This window comes from Mya arenaria, chromosome 9, assembly GCF_026914265.1.
Source record: "Mya arenaria isolate MELC-2E11 chromosome 9, ASM2691426v1".
NCBI classification, from domain to species: domain Eukaryota; kingdom Metazoa; phylum Mollusca; class Bivalvia; order Myida; family Myidae; genus Mya; species Mya arenaria.
In genome coordinates, this window is record NC_069130.1 from 74,416,599 (window position 1) to 74,423,143 (window position 6,545).

The following is a 6,545-nucleotide window of genomic DNA, read 5'->3' on the forward strand; positions in this document are numbered from 1 at the left end:
GAAATGTTGTTTTTGAAATTTGTTTTTTATTAGACGGGCTAAACACCAGATGATACACTTGCAAGAAAAATAGAAAATTGTCAAAAACTTACATAAACCTGATATTGTTGTGTAATCATATCGTCGTCGAAGTGCAAAAATCTTACGATAACTCGAAAAACTTTTCGATATTAAAAAGAAACCTAGTTTACCTGAAAGACAAAACGCACATGCATAGAAGGAACATAACTTTGGCCATAATAAGAGTGACACAAATGGATAAGCAACAAGACATTAAACACATGCACCAAACAGATTGATCATTAAATGATTGGGTTACAACCCGGGACATGTCAGTGTCATACGAGTCAACTTGGGAAATTTAACTTGTTGAAACGCGCAGAGTCTCACACTTGTTCCAATGTTTTTTTAAAGACTGAAGACAAACCATCTTGATTTAGCGTCGTTTTGGATTTTGCGGATTGTTATTGAACACGATATTAATTAGCGTGTACTGAAAACACCGTCCTTTTAATTTAAATATACCGATACCTTTCATTGGTCATCATTGGTCATTATTGGCTCCGCCATTCAATATCATACGAAGTAAACGGAAAGTAGAGGCAAACAGCGTTAAAAGTAATATCGAATATATTCCTTATCGCTAGACCTACGATAATTGGTGTTTAACATACGTTTACCGTCAAAGCATTATTGAACCGGTTTCCCTCTTAAAGATTACGCCGTGAAACGAGAAAATAAAGAGAGATATAAGAAAATACAGAAGATAGCTCTTCTCCCTCAAACTTAATTTGTATTTAGGATTACCCAATCGTTTAAACATGTCCTTATAGTCATTACTGGTTCGCCACATGGTAACTTGTCCATAGTGATTATGGTCCGCCATATAGAAACTTGTCTCCTAGTGTTTGTTTTGCTACACAACGTGGTAACTTAATATCCTTTATGTCATTATTGATCCGCAAGGTGGTGACGTAGGTTCGACACAAAGGGTGTGAGAGTAATGCATCAGTGTTTTTTTGTGGGAACAATGACGAGGACAATATCACTTCATCTTGAGGTACACATCAATACCAAATAAAAGTGTACAGTTTTGTTGTATTGGAAGTATTTCAAATAGTCCTCGTTATCGTTACAAATTCAATATTTAAATTTAATGGTATTTTTTTTTGAAATTGTGTTTAATATTGTCTCAACACGGTTCGATAGTGCTTACACGTATGTTTTCCAGTTTTTCGAACATATTTAATTCGGACGTTTGAAATAACGAACCACCGACGTATCGAATTATATAACGTTAACATACAATAAAAATTATGTTCGATGTATAATCGTGCTTTATCTCATATACGTATCAACTGTTCAACACAAGTGTTTCTTGCAAGTTGGAAAGGCAATTCCGGTGATACAACAAATTAAGTCACGCGCATAAAAACGCCATATATGTTTTTATAATATCGTATTCTTGACGGTAAGGAAATTTTCACGTTTCTATACAATTAAAGTAAATATAAATCTTTTGCAATAATTACAGTCTCAAAATGATATAAATCCTCTTTAAAAGGGCGATATTTCAGTGGAAGTAATTTCATTTACAATTGAGTTAAATATGCTACGTGTTATGACGTCAGTTGGCAATGTTGTACACAATTTGGTGTAAAGCTTCAACGAAAATTACACCTGACAACAATTCGAACGCTTGTTAGAGAGACGAAAATTTGAATAATAATTTTTTACATCAGATTAAACAAAAAATGAAACATTTGAGACATGCAGAGAAAAAAAAGGTTCATATGCTTTTGGACCGTATCGGGAATACTCCTTGGCAGGCTTCGCTATCGGCTTACCAATGTTTTATATTTAGTATGTATATTATTTTGTTTTAGTCACTTTCGATGATAAATAGTCCTTGGCCTTGTCTGCCATCTCCTTATGATTATTAACCTTATTCGTGTTGTTGCATATCGCTGTTGCTGTTGCTTGTTGATATAAGCAGCAGTAGTAGGAATTAATTCACAATTTGCTCTTGCCCATTTTCTTTCGATTAATTATTCATGCTAACAAAGCTAGAAGTTGACTTTAAAGATGTGTTGACGCCGGTGACCGTTTGGTTCACAAATGGATTGTTGGACAGTGAACATTTGGAAACACAATTACTTTTGTATTATAAAACCTGTCTGAGTCTGGCAAGGGCATATAAAGTTCACCTTCAATCCGTTGTTTGTTTTGGAAATGTTGAACTTTTACGATATAATATTCAATCACTAAACTCATGGCAGCCTTTCCTGTCCAGGTTACATGAATATTTCTAAAGATTGTAGTCAAAGGGTTTACTATATTTACTGTTCTTTCTAGGAAACACTCTGAATACTACTTTAATTAATAGAGGTGTTTATATAATAATGACGTAAAGTATTGATAGCACCACTCACTAACACTTCTACTTTCCTCGAGTTCCATATTCAAACGGCCAGTTGAAAGGGGAATCTCCGTTCTATGAAACACATAAACGTTTATCAGTTCTTCAAATATCTCAAACACAACTAATAGTATAGACATTTCAAGACTTATTGCTTTTATATCAGTTTGTCACCAGGTGCTTCTATGTCTGGCCATTGATTTGTTAAATGGTTAACATTCGTTATGATAATAAGATAACTGAAGCAATCTATTAGGTCTCATTCTGTCTACACTACCGGCCAGTGGCTGAACTATACAGGGAGTTGACGACCCTCTACGGAGATCATTATGTATATTAGCCTGCAGCTTACACTCCTGTGATGATGAAAAGTGCACAATAGTATGAAATTTCTCAATATATATTCAAATTACGAACGAATATTTTGTTTTATTTTAAAATCTTATCTCTGAGTTGTGTGTTGCAAATAAAATGAATATAACAGTGTTTTGAACGGCAATCCATAGAGAAGAAAAGTAAATATATACATAATGAATATGGCAATTAGTGAAAATAATAGGTAATATTATTCCTACTGCAGGAGTTTGATGGAATATCAATACACTGAACTGCTTTTTGTAAATGGTCACCTATCTATTCTTTCTAAACTAGAGAACAACAATCAGGCTAAAGCCGGTCGAATACGTATTTTTTACCGGTACTATAAGTTCTGTAAGCGATACCGTCCCTCTGTATTATTTTAACAAAAAAACACAAAACAACAATAAGAACAACAACAAGTATAAACCTTGCTTAAGTAAGTGTGTATGTAGTATGTTTATTCTCATATTCTCATGTACTTATACTCAAGAGTACACATGAGATTATCCTCCATTGTTCATATCGCAGCACATATTAATACAATAACAAAAATGTAGTTACATATTCATTGATGTTAAATACTTTTTTACAAACATTCCCTTCTATACCAATTGTACTTTCTCCATCCCCACCACACCGTATTCGAAATTAAACACAACGAGCGAAAACAAAATACACTCATAGATAACAACAAAAACATATTACGTTAAAACTTACTTGTCGTCCATTGAACAAATGTAGCAATGGTTATCAATATCCTCTTTATAGTATAAAATGTTAATACTATTAAGTGAAAAATGTTCTTTGCGAAAACACTCGCCAGTGATGGGTAAACGTTTTGTGCAACATAACATTGTAACATTGTAAATGTTAATTGTTAAACCCAAAACGGAGGGAAAATACGTCCGAGAACTTCTTGTTTTATTTCCGTAGAGGTCTGAAAAGTGCAATTTAAAATTTTGTTATTTCGACTCTAGTGATACTGGTTCAAATGCCATAAAAATCATGACAGTTTTGTTTAGTCAACGTTATTATTAAATGCAGGAGACCCAATATATTCAAAAGAACGTTCTATACAAGTGTATGAAATGTGGAAATGCTGTTGTTAGAATACAAATACATAGGCAAAAAATGTAATGTGCGGTATTATATGACAACAAATTCAAATATTTACCTCTCAAGGTACAAATACATATATAAATCATGCAATGTAAGAACACATATGCTTTTGCATTAGAAATAACTCTATGTACGCTCTTTAATTACATGACAAATGCATATTTAAGGAATGAATGATTTTTAACACATTCTGTGTGTGTATCACTCCTGTTTTGTTCCGCTTATCATTACCTATGTTTATGTAAATGGTTGCACATGTGCATTTTGCCTTATCTTTCAGAAATAAATCCTACACTTTAAAGAGCAAATTATAAATAATATATTTATTTATTTAATATATATAATTATCCTATGGATCGTTTGTTTGATTAAAGGGGTATAAATATATTAAACGCATACGGAAATCGTGAAGAAACATTGGACACTTGGAGTTCTCAAGAGTTAAACCGAATGCCAATTAAAGGAGTGTATACCATACTAATTGCAGGCTTTAGCCCAGTTACCGGTAGTTAGCCTTACTTCTTTGTCCATTGTATCGATTGGCTGTCAATGGTGAATTGCAGACTCTGGCAATTTCTTTTGAATTTGCTATGTTGCTGTTTGTTCATTTGTTGACTGCAGCTGTCCATTTAGGTCATAACGCATGAACGGACAATTAACTCACAACACATAGTGTAAAACAGTCAGGGTATCTTGTTCATAGTAATGTTTATCCAAATTCAGAAATCAATATTTTAACATCTACCGCATTTAGCGATTCTATAGAGGATTCTGTGGGACTTGCCTTTGATACAGGAATAAGTGATATAATCATCACAGGTGACTTTAACTACATTACCAGCAATATAAGATACTCTAGACGTGTTCAAACTTTATGTTCACTATATGGTCTATCGCAGGTGATAATAGAGCCAACTCACTTTACTGAAAGTACCTCATCAACACTAGATCTGATTTTCATTGCTAACTCTAATAGTTTAATAAGATCGGGTGTCGGAGATCCTTTTCTTCCATCAAGCATTCGCTACCATTGCCCAATCTTTGGCATTCTTAAGTTTGCAAAATGTTAGTCTTCCTCTTTCTCGAGAGAAATATGGTATTACGATAGGGGTAATTACGATGAGTTACGTGATCTTCTCGAGGGAACTGAGTGGGACTCTCTTTCTAATTTGAATATCAATATATATACTGACAATATTACCAATGCCATTTTGACTAACGCAAAAAGATGTATCCCGACTAAAACAGTCGTTATTCGACCAGATGATGTACCCTGGATGACTTTACATGTAAAAAATCTTATTCGCAAACGTAAACGTTACCAAAGTAAGGCTAAAAATACAAACTCAACCCAACTATGGGGTAAATTTCGTAAACTTCGGAACGAAACAACTTCGGCTATTCGGGACGCAAAAGAAACATATTATTCTAATCTCTCAGAAAAAAATTGCTCAGGGTCTTCTCAGTCTAAAGGATGGTGGACAGTTTTGAAGTCGTTTGTTAATCCTCAACCAAGGCCAAACATTAATGCAATCCAAGATCCCTCTGATGGCGAACTCTGCCTAGATGATGCTAGTAAAGCTGAAATTCTCAATACCCACTTTAAAAATCAATCTTTATTAGATGATACCGGCCACATTGTTCCGCCAGCCAGTAATCATAACAGTAACCGCAAAATTGACAATATCACAGTGCTACCAAATGAGATAACGGACATTATATCATCATTGCCTGTTAATAAAGCTTCAGGACCAGATGGCATAAGCAATCGAATCCTAAAAGAATGTTCTAACGCGTTAGCTCGCCCGTTGTGCTCCCTATTTAATATGTCTCTCTCAATCGGTAGATTTCCAAAATCATGGAATCATGAATCATGTGTGCAGTTTTCAAAAAGGGTGATTCCATACTTGATATTTATAAATGACATTGTTGTCAACATTGGAAGTAATGTTAGGCTATTTGCAGACGATACCAGTCTTTATATTCTCGTTGTCGAGCCCTTAAGGGCCACTGAAATAATCCAGAGAGATATTGATAGCATAAGTACATGGGCTGATAAATGGCTAGTCACCTTTAATCCTGCAAAAACTAAGTCAATCCTGTTCTCCAGGAAGCGCCTACCGCGTACTTATCCAGATTTGTCTATGTATGGTCAACAAATCTCAGAAATCAATTCTCATAAACATCTTGGTTTGGTTCTTTCCAGTGACTGTACATGGCATGAACACTTTGAGTACATCAGAAGTAAAGCACTTAAAAGAATATGCATCATGCGAAGGCTTAAGTTCCGTCTGGACAGAAAATGTCTAGAAACTATTTATTTTTCGTATATCCGTCCGATTCTTGAATATGCGGATATTGTCTGGGATAATTGTACGGACTACGAAAAAAACGAACTGCAAAAGATACAAAATGAAGCCGGTAGAATAGTTTGTGGGTCTACTAAGTTAATTTCGATTGATGTTCTCCATACGGAGCTATGTTGGCCTACTCTATCAGAAAGACGCATTAATCACAAACTATGTCTCTTCTATAAAATGAAAAACGGCCTTGCCCCAGAATATCTATCATCCCTTGCACCTTTAAATGTCAGTACACAGAATTATCCACTACGGAATGCATCTAACACAAGAACGGTTATGTCACG